Source organism: Schistocerca nitens, chromosome 4 (genome assembly GCF_023898315.1).
Source record: "Schistocerca nitens isolate TAMUIC-IGC-003100 chromosome 4, iqSchNite1.1, whole genome shotgun sequence".
Lineage (NCBI taxonomy): Eukaryota > Metazoa > Arthropoda > Insecta > Orthoptera > Acrididae > Schistocerca > Schistocerca nitens.
In genome coordinates, this window is record NC_064617.1 from 516483966 (window position 1) to 516499931 (window position 15966).

Below are 15966 nucleotides of genomic sequence, written 5' to 3' on the forward strand. Positions count from 1 at the left end.
GATCAAAGCTTCTCCTGCCACCCAAGCATTCATTTTGTTCAACTTTTGCAGAAGGATCACAAAGACAAAAAGACAACTGCACCAATACTGATGCCTCCATTCTGGCTTTCGAGGGGGATACCATCCCATAGAAGGTCAAGGTTATGTGCTATGGATGTGACGTGAAGCGGTGCTTTCGGTGGTTGTGTTCTTGGCATGTGTCTTCCCGCTGTATGCCAGACCCTCTGTGTGTTGACTGGCCACCCACTCCATGAGGGAAACCCCTGTGTTCCACCACCTATCTGTGTCAATTGTGCTGTCTGCCATTCCTGTCGCACACCAGATTGCCCAGCTTACAAGAGAGAAAGAATATCCAAGTATACAAGTCCCTGGGTCATCTTTCTTATGCTGAGGTTCACCAAAAGTATGAGAGACTCCATCCAGAGTAACTATCTTCAACTTTTGTCTCTGTTACTTCATTTCGTCCTACTACCTCTTCCTTACCTCAGACCCATCCCCCCCTCTCCTCCCCCTTTCCTACAGTTCCCACGACCTCCTGTCCAGGAGCCGCTCACCCTCCCCGGCTGAAGAAGTGCCCCCCTGCTTCAGCACCTGCCAGTGATTGGGCTCCCTCCCAGGACCCCTCTCCCCAGTGTCTCTCAGGCCGGAAGACTCTTACCACCATGCTGCCACGAGACACACTGTCTGTGCATCCCAAGGTCGCCCGCTCTCCTTCGGTTCCAGATCTTGCAGAAGCCTGTACTCCCCCTGTGCCCTGCCCTCCTCCACCTCTGAAAGAGAAGGACAAGAAACATAAATCATAAGACAAGCGCCTCCCCCCCCCCCCCCCCCCGTACCCCCGGAGGTGCCATCTCCCCCACTTGCAACCTGAGTCTGACATCTTATTTATGGATATCACGCCACCCTTATTGGTGATGTCTACTGACAAAGTGATATGACCTCCTCTTGGCTTCTGTATGTCTAACCTAGACTCTCGCCACACTATCATTCTGTGGAATTGCAACAGATACTATCGTCACCTACTGGAAATGCACCGTCTTTTCTCCTCCTATTCTGCACTCTATCTTGTTCTTCAAGAAATGCATTTCTGTGATAACCACTCTCCAACATTTTGTGGTTTTTGGGCGTTCTGTCAGAACAATGCTGGCCCCGGGGAGTATTGCTGTGTGGTGTGGGATGCGCATCAGGTGGGACTGATGAATGACATCAAAAAAGTTTAAAGAAGGGCAGCTCGTTTTGTGTTAGCGCGAAATAGGGAAGATAATGTCACAGACAAGATACATTGATTGGAGTGGCAGTCATTAAATCAAAGTTGTTTTTCATTGCGATGGGATCTTCTCATGAAATTTCAGTCACCAGTTGTCTCCTCTGATTGTGAAAACATACTATTGTCACCCACCTACATAGGGCAAAATGAGAGAAATCAGGGCTCGCACAGAAACATTTAAGTGCTCGTTTTCCCCGCATGCTGTTTGAGAGTGTAATGGCAGAGAGACAGCTTGAAGGTGGTCCATTGAACCCTCTGCCAGGCACTTTATTCTGAATAGCACAGTAATCATGTAGATGTAGATGTAGATGGGTTAGGATCTGGTGGGGTCTGGACTCTGGTTTGCTCCGATGTCTTTAGTGACTGGATCCCCCCTACATACGAACTTGGAAGCAGTAGTGGTTAGAGTGCGAATGACTATGGCAATCACCATTTGCAATGTCTACCTCCCTCCAGGCAGGCCACTTCCTTATGTTGCACTGTCTACCTTAATCCAGCAACTCCCGCCCCCCAATTCTGCTCATGGGGACTTCAGTGCCCACCATCCACTGTGATGGAGTGTCACTTCAACATGTAGAGGTATCCTAATTGACCAAATTATCATGGAACTCGATTTGTGCCTCGTCAGTGATGGTTCTCCTACCCACTTCAGTGCCGCTCATGGCATCTTCTCTGCTATCAATCTCATGATATCCTCTCCTGCCCTCTTGGCATCCTATGATGACCTTTGTAACAGTGACAACTTTCCAGAGATTCTATCATTCCCCTGCAGCTGCCAGGCATACAGGCCCCCAGTTTGGGCATTCCGCAGGTACACTTCGACAACTCCCTCCCGAATTCCATTGATGTAGTCGTGCAAGGCATCTCTGCCACTATTCTTCATGCTGCTGGCACTGCTGTCCCCCTATCCACAGGTTCCCCTTGTCATCGACTGATACCGTGATGGACAAAGGATGTCACACTTGTTGTCCAGGACTGCCGATGGGTGCTGCAGTGATTTAAGTGACACCCTTCATAGACCAACCCCCTCACTTTTAAGTGTCTCTGTGCTAAGGCTCATAACCTTATTAAGCAGAGTAAAAGGAATGCTGGGAGTGCTATGTTTCCTCTGTGGGGATGTATACCTCTTCATCACAGGTTTGGTCCAAGCTCCACAGCCTTCTGAGCCGCCAGCGACAGTCAACTGTCCAGGATCTTAACCTCCAAGATGCTCTGTGCACTGATCCATTGGTCCTTGCAGAACACCTTGTGACACACTTTGTGACGGCATTGGCTTCCTCTTCCTACCCTTCTACCTTTCTCTGGCAGAAATGCAGAGTTGAACAGACCCCTCTCTGTTTCATCCTGCACCATGCTGAGCCCTATAATGAATCCTTCACTGAATGGGAATTGTTGCAGGCTCTTAGCTCTTCATGAGACACAGCTCCAGACCCGGATTCCATCCACAACCAGACAATCCTACACTTGGACGTTGCGCAGAGACATCATCTCCTTAGGGTCTTCAAGTGCATGTGGCTCATGGGCGTTTTTCTGTCACAATGGTGAGACAGTAAAGTTATCACTGTTCTTAATCCTGGGAAGAACCCATCATCTCTAGACAGCTACTGCCCACTTAGCCTGGTGAATGTACTTTGTAAACTGCTCGAAAGGATTGTCAGCTTCAGATTAAGTTGGGTACTTGAATCTTGGCGCATTTTGTCCCCATTTCAGTTTGGCTTCCGGGCACGATGATCTCCAACTGACCATGTACGCCGATTGGAATCGGCCATCTGACAGGCTTTTAATCACCACCAGCACCTTGTCGCAGTCTTCTTTGATCAACATACAGCATACGACATGGCTTGGTGTCATCACATTTTAATTACCCTCCATGACTGGGGCTTCCATGGTCCCCTTGCAATTTTTATCCATGAGTTTTTCTCACACCAGCTCTTCCAGGTTCAAGTTGGCACTTCACTCAGTGGCCTACAGATTCAGAAGAATGGTATCCCACAGGGATCTGTGCTAAGTGTCACACACTTCCTCATTGCCATCAATGGGCTTGTGACCTCTGTTAGGCCTCTGGTTACCCCGGAATTTTATGTTGACGATTTTTGCATCTGGTGCAGCTCCTAATCAGTAGCATCTGCTGAGCACTGCGTCCAAGGTGCCATCAGATGGGCCTCTGTGTGGGCCACCTCCCATGGCTTCCAGTTTTCTCCCTCCAAAATGCTGGTTATGCATTTTTGTCATTGACCCACAGTATATCCTGATCCACAACTTTATTTAGGTGACCAGCACAGTTGTAGCACAGTCCTGTCTCTTGGGCCTTATTTTTGATAACAAGCTGACAGGGCTGCCCCACAGTCACCACCTAAAGACTACATGTATGTGGAAGCTTAATACTCTCTGCCTCATGGCCCACGCATCTTCTCCATCTTTATCGTGCTGTGGTCTTGTCCAGACTAGGTCATGGTAGTCAGGTTTATGGCTCAGCAGATCCTTCCACTTTAAAACTGCTTGACCCTGTTCACCATTGGGGGATTTCCCCTCTACACATACAGTGGAGCCAACTCCTGGTTTCTTACATAACTGCCATTCGCCAATTCCCTGTGTCTTTCCTCCTATAACCCCCCTCCCTTGGATGGTGTCTAGACCACGGGTTAGGACTGATCAGTACTAAGGCCTCTGTCGCTCCTATGGTTTACCAGTGTCTTGTATGTGCCATCCTTGCAGAGTTCCAGAGCTCCACCATCTTTTACACTGATGGTTCTAAGACAATCAATAAGGTGGGATATACTTTCACGTTTCCTACTGGCTTCAAACACCATTTATTGCTAGGATCATGTAGTGTGTTCACAACAGAGCTTCTAGCCACTCACAGGGCCTGCCTCTGTTTCTCAGGCCTCCATCCACAGTGTTTTAATTTGTTCAGACTACATTTATGCATTCATCATACCCGGCTCACCCATTGTTACCTCCTACGCAACAACCCACCACCACAATCTGGTGGTGGAATGTCCCATTCTTTTGGCCCTTCATGTTAAGTATAGCCTTCCCAATTCTTTAAATTTAATATTAGCATCTGATGGTTGAACTGGTCCTCAGTTTTCTTTGTGAAAGTGATTTTTATTTCCAGGTACAGGGTTCTACTTTAGTCCTGCAGCAGGGGCGGGTTGGTTGTGGTTAGGACTTCTTTTCCAGTCTTCTCGGTCTGTGACCCCATGACCGCCCCCTTTTTTCCAGTTTTTTTGGTTTGGTCTCACCTTTTATACCTTTACTGTGTGTGTTTAATGATCATTATTTTATAATTTGATTCCCCTGACTGGATCCGACCACTTTTAACAGACCCTCTTTCTTCTGTGACTCACTTTGGAATCACAGGACTGATGACCTCACCGTTTGGTCCCAGCATCCCAGGGAATGAGCTTGCTGACAGTTTGGCGAGAGAAGCAGATGCTTACCCCCAATTTCCTTTCATGATTCCAGCTATGGATATGCGGATCTACATCAAATCTCTCTTTGCCCAAAAATCGAATGCGCTACACTTCACAGTAGTAAACTCTGCACAATCAAGGAGTCTACTGCAATTTGGCACTCTTTCTTCCTCTCCTCTCAGAAGGAGTTCACTGTTTTATGCTGTCTACACATTCGTAATACCAGGCTCACCTACTGTTTCCTCCTATGTCATGACCCACCCCCACAATGTTGTTGTGGAGCCAGACTGACAGTATCCCATTATTGGTGGTGTGTCCCCTTCCCTTGAACCTTTGTGCTATGTATCGTTTTCCCAATTGCTTAAATTTAATATCAGCAGATGATTCATGGATGGTTGAACTGGTCCGCAGTTTCCTTTATGAAAGTGGTTTTTATTTCCAGGTATAAGGTTCTACATCAGTCTTGGAGCGGGGGCAGGTTTGTTCTGGTTGGGACCATTTTTCCAGTCTTCTTGGTCTTTGACCCCATGACTGCCCATTTCTTCCAGTTTTTAGATTTGGTCTCACCTTGTATGCCTTTTACTGTGTGTGTTTGATGGTTATTTTTTATAATTTGACTCCACTGACTGGATCCGTCCACTTTTAGCGGACCCTCTTTTTTCTGTGACTAACTTCGGAATCACAGGACTGATGATGCTAGCTGTTTGGTCCCATAACCCCTCTCAGCTAATCAATAAGTCACTTAACCATTAGCATCCAGCCTCTTTTTGTAATGTATATTCCAATCTGAATTTAGGATTTTATTGTTTTTTACTTCTGTTATCAGACAGCTTTCTGTTCCTAATATTGTGTGGGCATTAGTAATTTTCACAAGCGAGACTAATTCTGGGACATTACTATGGATGTTCCGATAGTTATAACACCACATTAAAATTTTCTAATACTAATCAAATAGGATGAAAGTTCCCAGAAAGAGATTTTCACTCTGCAGCGGAGTGTGCGCTGATATGAAACTTCCTGGCAGATTCAAACTATGTGCCGAACCGAGACTCGAACTCAGGACCTTTGCTTTTCATGGGCAAGTGCTCTACCATCTGAGCTACCCAAGCAGGAGACGAGCTACTGGCACAAGTAAAGCTGTGAGGACGGGGCATGAGTCGTGCCTGGGTAGCTCAGATGGTAGAGAAATTGCCCGTGAAAGGCAAAGGTCCCGAGTTCAAGTCTCAGTCCAGCACACAGTTTTAATCTGCCAGGAAGTTTCAGGATGAAAGTTCTGTTCCAAGAATAATTTGGCTGATCTTTCTCCAATTACAATGGGTAATTTATCATTGATTCTGTGGAGGGATTCCTCTAACCTAAGTAACTGCTCCCCTGACCTACTGAGGGGAGCACTAAAATTTTCCACCTAATAAAAGAGATGGAAAAGTCTGGTATCCACATGGGACTGGATGTGAATGGGGCAAAATCTTTGATTTCCTAGAAGAGGGTCTGTCATTCCGTGATTCTCATGCAGGATATGATGCAGTGACAGTGACACATGTTGTAATGTTACTTCCCTCCTTTCAGTGTTGTTTTTTGAAATTTATGCGAAAAAGTAAAATGTTGATGGAGGAAGGTCGCATTATGTTGCCAACAAGAAGAGGGAGAAAACATTTAATTAAATATGAGAAGTTCTGCAAAGTACCATAAAATGAGCGAAATTTCTTCGTAATATACATGACGGAGAAGACAATATAAAAGTTATCAGGGGTGATCCTCTAAATACCCTGATTTGCATCAGGCATATTTCAGTACATTGTCAAGCTCTGGTGAAGAGAATTGATTACATACGAGTGACTGTCACTTGATTGTATTGTTTCTCAATTGGAGATTGACATCATAATCATTCAACAGAACTCAATTTGAAAATCTTCTCACAACGTTCTTCCAACATCGAAAGCCATAAATGTTCCAAGTTCACAAGTGAACTAGTGCGAACAATTGATATGAAATGATGAACCATGCTATACCCTGTAGCAATCCAGTGGAATGGTTTGGGTTTGATGAATGGCTGGAAAATGTTCCCTGCCATCTTGTGTTGTGCTGACATTGAAGTACTGTGGAGGTGGTATTGTGGTATGGGATCGTGGTTAGGGTGTGGTCTCCTTACTGCACTTAAGAAAACACTACATGCAGAAGTATATGAATACATTTGACAGCATTGTGTACTGTGTAGACTAGAGGAAGAGTCTGGAGATGATGATTGATTGTAGCTGCATGACAATGCACCGTGTCATATAAAACAGCATCACACCCCATCATAAATCAGCATCTGTGAGGCAACAACATCCCTCAAATAGACAAGACTTCCAGGGTCCCAACTTGAACGTAATGGTACAACTTTGGGATGGATTAAAATGTCTACTTCACTCCAGGCTCATTATCCAGAATCACTACCTTCTCTGATTTTGACATCTGCAGCTCATGGTCTGGTGGCTAGCGTTGCTACCTCAGGGTCACGAGTTCCCGGGTTCGATTCCCAGCCAGGTTGGGGGTTTTCTCTGCCCGGAGACTGGGTGTTTGTGTTGCCCTCATCATCGTCATCGTCATCATCATCATTTGTGACAGTGGCTAGATTGGACTGTGTACAAAAAATTGGGCTGTGTAAAAAGTGGGACTTTGTATGGGTACTGATGACCGCGCAGTTGAGCACTCCACAAACCAAACATCATCATCTCATTTTGACTCATGAGGAAGAATGGGCTGCCATTCCTCCACAGACATTCAGACTCATCGAAATAGCCCCCACCAGATTTCAAGCCTTCATAAAGGTGAAGGGTGGACAAATTCGGTATTAATGACCACTAATAAATATTTGGATACTTTTGATCAGATAATGTAGTAGCATCACAATTCTTATTTTCCTTAGATATGTACTGTTTGTTATTTATTATTAATTGGCCATATAGATCAGTACAGGTTCAGCTTGTTTTACTAGTAGACTTTGTCTGACCCATAGTCCCTTATGATCAACTAAGCTTAGTATGACCAAGTGAAATTGTATTTTATTTTGATTAAAATTGCATATTGATGGTTGGCAATGAAAGCCTCATTACCCCATCTGTCTATGAAAACTCGTAATTCCAGTGACCAGCAAGTCAGTAATCAAAGAGAGAGTCAAAAGTGTATGGGTTTCTCTAATTTGTCAATAAGTAGGTGTCTACTATACAGTTACATATGTAGCAGCCTTCTGTATCACTTTATATTATTTTTTAAGTAACTATTTTTGCTTCACCTGCAAAATGTAACAAAATGGAGGTGCAAGGTTCTCACTTCCTGCCATCGATATGATGCTGTGTATGCCTGCTTTGAGAGCCTGTTATTTAAGCAACAGAAGTTAAGAGATTTTAATGTAATTAGCATATATTTAATATTTCTATTCTCAGACTGTCTGTATTGATATCAAACATCAATGTAATCAAGTCTTTAAGTTGTAAGAGTATCAGGGGTTAGGAAGAGGGAGGATATACCAGGTATAATTTCCAGCTTCAGGAGCATTAACCCTCACAGCACCAAGGTGGGGATAGGATACTTTTTGCCCATCTTTTGCAAACATCATTATCTAGCCATGTACTTCATATTTTAAAATTTTGAAAAAAATATTAATTGTTTTTAATGATTTCTTATACCAAATTACGTAATTGTTTTGAATTTTTCAGTAATATGTAACCCAAAAATTTAAGTCTTAGCTGGAGACGTGACTTTTCACAAAAAAAGTCATAGTCATATTTTCAAGTTCGGTACCCTACTTCCCATCTAGATATGTTTGAAAGGTATGTTGTGAATAAAATTCAATGACAATTAGTGAAATCGGTAGTGTTTTTTTAATTTTTGGTGGTGGTCATAAAGTACCCCTTCTCTCAGAACATTATGGAAAATACTAAAATATATTTTCTAGTTCTGGACCATACTTATACATCAGTACTTATGTAAAAAGTGTGTTGTTAATGAAAGTTAACAAAACATAACTTTCTTTTTCTTTAGTGGGCCAAAGTGCTGCTTCCTCCCCCCCCCCCTCCCCCTCCTTTGGTAGTACACACTGATATTGCTAAGGTTAAGCCACAGCAGCCCACTACACAGAGCTGCACAAAATTGCGCAGATGGGAGCAGTGTGTTCATAGGTGTGCAGCAATATTCCTTTGTTTGCTTGTGTGTGTGTGGGGGGGGGGGGGGAGGCAGAAAGATTGTGCATGCCTGGCCGCTCACCAATAATAATGGAAAACTAGAAATGCCGCCCGAACAGAGCCACGAGCGAACAAACCATTTCCTTTGCTGTACCAACACTGCAAGGAAATCGTTCGTCATTGCACAGAGCAGTGCAGTTTGACATCCACACCAGCAGCGCCCCGCTGCGCAGAACCTCTTATTGGTCTTATGCAGCACAGCTGGTTTGGATGCGGTTTTATGTCTGCAACTTCAGATATTGCCTTTTCCTGTAGCCCACTTGCATTCATAACTTCAAAGTTGTTCACATCATTTTTAACATACAAAAGATACAGTATTATATTTAACACTTGTTCTGCAGTAACTAGTTGCCAATATATACACATATGGGATGCTTAATTTTAAACCTTCATGTCTAAGACTGTGTTAATCAACCCTCAAAGGAAGTTCTCAGACTTGAATTAGTATGCTGTGGCCAAAAAAATACCCTAAGTATATAACTGTTTCAAAACAGTTTCTAGATTAGTCTATGCAGCATCTTTCAGGACTACATTTAAATTGTGGATTGATTCTTTTTTTTTTTTTGCACAACATTGTATGTGGCAACTGTAACAGTTGCTCACATCCAGGTTGGAGGTCAACTAACCATAGGGCTTGAACAACTGTTGAACTGACGACTTTATGCATGGCCACTCAGCATACAGCCACCTTAGAAGAGGAAAGCCTGCCGCCTTCCCGCTTTAGCACTCGCCACGCCATGGACAACCTTCATGTACTTGCGGCTGCTAGGAGTCACTTTGGTCCAATCTACTGGTTACAACCCTCTTCCCTCATACTGCACTTGCGCGTTGTCTTCAAAGGTAGCACATGCAGAATTCGCATCCATTGGCAGTGCACTGTCGAAGCTCCAACTCAAAGGACAGCCACTAGCTTAACCCAAAACATTGATACGACCATACTGATGATGATTTCACTGCAGTTAATAATTTAAAACATACTGGAACAGTGTTAAGCTAAACTCTTTTGCATTTCAAACCGTAGGAATAAATTCATATTTTTATCGCTTGACGCACAAATGTAATGTGCATACAGCAATAGAGATTTTCTTGCAGTTAATAGAGGTATGACCTCAGTACAAATATAGTTTGATACACACAGACATGTTTTTTGCCTGTTCGGGTAAGTATAGCTCGTGACGTGTGCCCCACTTTCCCTCCTACCTAGGATGCTCCAACGCAAAGTGCGTTGCGTGCACAGTGTTGCTGCTGAGCAGTGCCTACAGAGGGGCGTGGGCAGGAGCTTGCGTCTATGCATCACACTACTGAAGTAACCATACATTATGCAGTCTGTACATTGTGCAACAAATAAAGTAGGGGTTGAACACAATGAAGATTGTATAAGCATTGTATTCATTATTTTGAATCGTATCACAAAGCAGCTTATCAACCAATAAAAGCATTTTCACAAATCTGACAAAAATTGAAAAGTAAATGTGTTTCCCTAATTCTCATAAAAATATTTTCAAATGAATAAGTATATTGTACATTGCACTTTTGAAAGTAGTCTGTTTTCTTTCTCTGGACACAAGCTATCTCTATGCCAAATTTCATCAAAATCGATTCTGCAGGTTAGTTGTGAAAACGTAACAGATAGAGTTAGTTCCACATTTATAATATTACTACTTATAGTATGGATAAAACTCATTTACATTATCGTTAATTCTGTGATCCGATTTTGATGAAATAAAGTCAATACGATGCCACCACATTATGCTGAATTTACCTGCAAAAACCCTATGGAAATTCGTCTAGTGGTTTGGAGAAGCGTGTTCAGAGAAACAGATAGACATGATACTCTTATTACGAGGGGCGTTTGGTAAGTAATGCTTTGTATTTTTTTTCTACAAGCAGGGTAGTTTTTATTCTGCATGGCTGCAAAATCTATTTCTCAACATAATCTCCGTTCAATGCGGTGGCCTTGAGTCACCTTACCAGGAGGGCCTGCCCCTGTATACCTGCATGGTACTATTCTACTGGTCGACATCACAGCCAATGCCTTGCTACATCAGTAATCTCCCCATCATCAACGTACTGCTTCCTGTAGACTGCATCATTCAGTGGGCCAAATAGATGGAATTCAGTAGACGCGAGATCTGGGCTGTAGGATGAATGAGGAAGAACAGTACAATGAAGTTTTGTGAGCTCATCTCGGTTGCACAGTCTAGTGTGAGGCCTTGTGTTGTGAAGGAGAAGGAGAGGTTCGTTTGCATTTTTTGTGGTGATGAACACATTGAAGTCGTTTCTTCAATTTCCTGAGGATAGCATAATACATTTCAGAGTTGATTATTTCTGCACCATGAGAGAGGACATCAAAGAAAATAACCCCTTTAGAGTCCCAGAAGAATGCCTGGTGGTGAGGAATCCAGTGGGCACTTCTGAGTATCCCTACTGGTGGATGAGTGTGTCAGCACTACCAACAGAGACGTCCAGTTGTACAGCTATGTGTTTGATTGTGAGCCTTTGATCACCTCGAATGGGAGAGTCCGCTCGTTCCAAAAGTGCAGGAGTGACAGCGGTGTGCGGCTGGCTGAGACACGGGAGATCAGACAGGATTGTGCGACATTGTTGCGATGATGAGAAACGCCTCGCCCAATGATTCTACATGCTTCTGTTCATTGCCAAGTCTCTGTGTACATTTTGCAAACACTTATGAATGTCTGCAGTGGTCTGGTTTTTCTCCAAAAGAAACTCAATGACGGCACTCTGCTTGGAACACATCTCCGTTACAGGTGCCATTTTGAAGGCTATGTATAGCACCGCCACCTGCAGGATCTGCAAGAAACTATAGGGGCTGAAGCAGGAATATTACACGATGTCCCGCAACAAATTCTACAGTTTTTTCAATTGAAATTGGCCGAGAAAAAAAAGCATTGCTTTACTTATTGAACGCCCCTCATACTGGCGTAGAAGAAGATGTAGGGTTGGTGACAACTTTAATCCTGTCTTACAGGTCAAAGCATGGATGACGACCCTTATTTAGGTTGATTAACTGTGTGAAAACGATGTGGATTAATCTGGACGCGCCAATAATCGTTTCTGTGTAAATCTTGCGGAGCAATACGTCGCGTAATTTGCCCCGCGCGCCGCATATCGCCGGGAATACACGGTTTCTGATCGCCGCTGCGACAGGGGACTTTGCGCGGTGCTACGGAAGCTCCGAGAACGAGAAGGAAGGTTGGTTGGTTTTTGGGGGGAAGAGACCAAACAGCGAGGTCATCGGTCTCATCGGATTAGGGAAGGAAGTCGGCCGTGCCCTTTCAGAGGAACCATCCCGGCATTTGCCTGGAGCGATTTAGGGAAATCACGGAAAACCTAAATCAGGATGTCCAGACGCGGGATTGAACCGTCGTCCTCCCGAATGCGAGTCCAGTGTGCTAACCACTGCGCCACCTCGCTCGGTCGAGAAGGAAGGAAAATCTTCATAGTGGTGACGTGGAAATCTGCTGCTGACTAACACTCAATACTGTACGAGAATCAAAAACTTTCTCGATGAATTTCATGTCTTTTTCTCGGGCTGGCAGCAGAGTGACAGTCTCACGAAGTAGCGACATTTCAACGAGTTTCCTACTCGTCATCTTCGCCTGAAGGTCACGAGAAGGAAATCCATGTAAAATGTTTCTACAAGATGAAGCTGTCCCTCGGCTGATATCCCAAGGAGGTCATCGGTTCAATATGTAGCTCCACTCAGTGCACATCTACTTCTACATCTACATCATATTCCGGAAGCCCTTTTGGTCCCACTGAATGATCCCTCTCTGCCTTTTGAACTCGCGAGGAGCACATGGGAAGAATGGTTGTCAGTAAGGTCTGTATTAGTTCGAATTTCTTGAATTTTCTCAACATGGTCATTACGCGATAAGTATGTTGGTGGAAGCAATATTCTCGAAATTTCGATAGTAAACCACTCTGTGATGCACAACGCCTCTCTTGTAACATCTGGGGCACTGGAGTTTGTTGAGCATCTCTGTAACTCTCTCGTGGCGACTAAACGAACTCAATCCTACCTGGTAAGGATCCCATATTGATGAACAATTCTTAAGACCCAGTCTAACAATCTCTCTGTGAGACACCTTTGTGGATGAGTTACATTTCTATAAGAGTCTTCCTTCGAATCTCGGTCTGGCATTTGCTTTTCCTACTGTTTGAATGGTCATTCCACTTAAGGTCGCTCTGGATAGTTACTCCTAGATACTTTACGATAGATACTGTTTCCAGAAATTTGTCATCAATAGTCTAGTTGTACAGTAGTAGATTTCCTTATATATATATATATATATATATATATATATATATATATATATATATATATATAGACAATATGTTACATTTATTTACGTTCATGGTCAACTGCCAGAGCCTGCACCATTCAGCTATCCTCTGCAGGTCATTCTGCGACTCGATATTGTCTTCTGGCTTTACTGCTTTCTTATAGAGAACCACATCATCTTCGAAGAGTCTTAAAGGGCTTCCGATGCTTTCTACGAGATCACTTATATACACTGTTAACAGTACTGGTCATAAGGGTACAGCAATGAGTCGCAAATAAAATGTACCTTTTGGTACCTGAAATAAATACAGCTGCTTGGCACAAGTGCTTCCCCGTGAAATCAAACCTAAGTAATGGTCCTATCATACTTCCTTGCAGTGCTCCAGACATTATCTTTCTTCCCTCGATTTTGTTCCATTAAGAACAACGTGTCGAGTTCAGTCTGCAAGGATGTCTTGAATCCAGTCGCAAATCCGTTCTGATACTCAAATGGTTCAAATGGCTCTGAGCACTATGGGACTTAACTTCTAAGGTCATCAGTCCCCTAGAACTTAGAACTACTTAAACCTAACTAACCTAAGGACATCACACACATCCATGCCCGAGGCAGGATTCGAACCTGCGACCGTAGCGGTCGCGCGGTTCCAGACTGTAGCGCCTTTAACCGCTTGGCCACCACGGCCGGCTCTGATACTCGGTAAGCTCATATTTGTTTTCACTAAACGGCAGTACAGGACGGTGTCAAAAGCCTTCCTGAAGTCAAAGAACACGGTTTCAACGTGAGCGCCATTGTCTACAGCGCTGTGGAACTCTTGGAGTAACAGAGCAAGTTCAGTTTTGCAGGTTCTGTGTTTGCGAAATCCATATTGACTTGTATGGAAGAGATTTTCCATAAACGTTCATAAGGTGGTTGAGACGTTGCCGCTCTCCTACTCTGCGACTAAGGTCCTCCTGAGGCCACCTAGTATGTGAGGAGGATTCCTGCAATGGCAGGGATTTGTACTATTGTTTGTGATGGACGCTTGGTGGCCAAGTTGATGGCATGGCCTGGAGACGGTTGCTCACTGCATGGTCGACACAGTCCCCTTAGTTGCCTCCAAAAAGAGAACCTGTATTTCTGTTGCAGTCTCCTTGGGATACGTAAGACACACAGTCTGCAGTTAGCATCTGTCAGCTGGTGTTGTTGAAATGATCATAGGACCTTCCTGACTGGTAGACCACATGCGGGGTTGTTTGGTCAACTGGTGCAAGTATTTCTAACTGACGTCACTTCAGCGAATTGCGCGTTGATTAAGATGAGATGAAATGATGAGAACGACGCGAACACCCAGTCCCATACGTGAAGAAAATCTCCGAACTGGCAGAGAATCGAACTGGGGACCCTGTGATCAAGAGGCAGCAGCGATAACCACTAGAGCTCGAGCTGTGGTCAGCTGGTGTTGTTGACCTCGCGCGACCAGCACAATGCTGATCTTTAGTGCCTTGTGCCTCGTGGTAGAAGTCGAATGTCTCGGGTATGTCATTTCAGCAGGTAGCTGTCTGATTTGAGGAGTGTAACTCGTTTAAAATCGAGAAATACTTTGAGAAAATTATTTGGAGGATTAATATTCCACATCTCCTTTAGAAAATTTCGTGTCTTCCATATTTCAAATACACTCCTGGAAATTGAAATAAGAACACCGTGAAATCATTGTCCCAGGAAGGGGAAACTTTATTGACACATTCCTGGGGTCAGATACATTACATGATCACACTGACAGGACCACAGGCATATAGACACAGGCAACAGAGCATGCACAATGTCGGCACTAGTACAGTGTATATCCACCTTTCGCAGCAATGCAGGCTGCTATTCTCCCATGGAGACGATCGTAGAGATGCTGGATGTAGTCCTGTGGAACGGCTTGCCATGCCATTTCCACCTGGCGCCTCAGTTGGACCAGCGTTCGTGCTGGACGTGCAGACCGCGTGAGACGACGCTTCATCCAGTCCCAAACATGCTCAATGGGGGACAGATCCGGAGATCTTGCTGGCCAGGGTAGTTGACTTACACCTTCTAGAGCACGTTGGTTGGCACGGGATACATGCGGACGTGCATTGTCCTGTTGGAACAGCAAGTTCCCTTGCCGGTCTAGGAATGGTAGAACGATGGGTTCGATGACGGTTTGGATGTACCGTGCACTATTCAGTGTCCCTCGACGTTCACCAGTGGTGTACGGCCAGTGTAGGAGATCGCTACCCACACCATGATGCCGGGTGTTGGCCCTGTGTGCCTCGGTCGTATGCAGTCCTGATTGTGGCGCTCACGTGCACGGCGCCAAACACGCATACGACCATCATTGGCACCAAGGCAGAAGCGACTCTCATCGCTGAAGACGACACGTCTCCATTCGTCCCTCCATTCACGCCTGTCGCGACACCACTGGAGGCGGGCTACACGATGTTGGGGCGTGAGCGGAAGACGGCCTAACGGTGTGCGGGACCATAGCCCAGCTTCATGGAGACGGTTGCGAATGGTCCTCGCCGATACCCCAGGAGCAACAGTGTCCCTAATTTGCTGGGAAGTGGCGGTGCGGTCCCCTACGGCACTGCGTAGGATCCTACGGTCTTGGCGTGCATCCGTGCGTCGCTGCGGTCCGGTCCCAGGTCGACGGGCACGTGCACCTTCCGCCGACCACTGGCGACAACATCAATGTACTGTGGAGACCTCACGCCCCACGTGTTGAGCAATTCGGCGGTACGTCCACCCGGCCT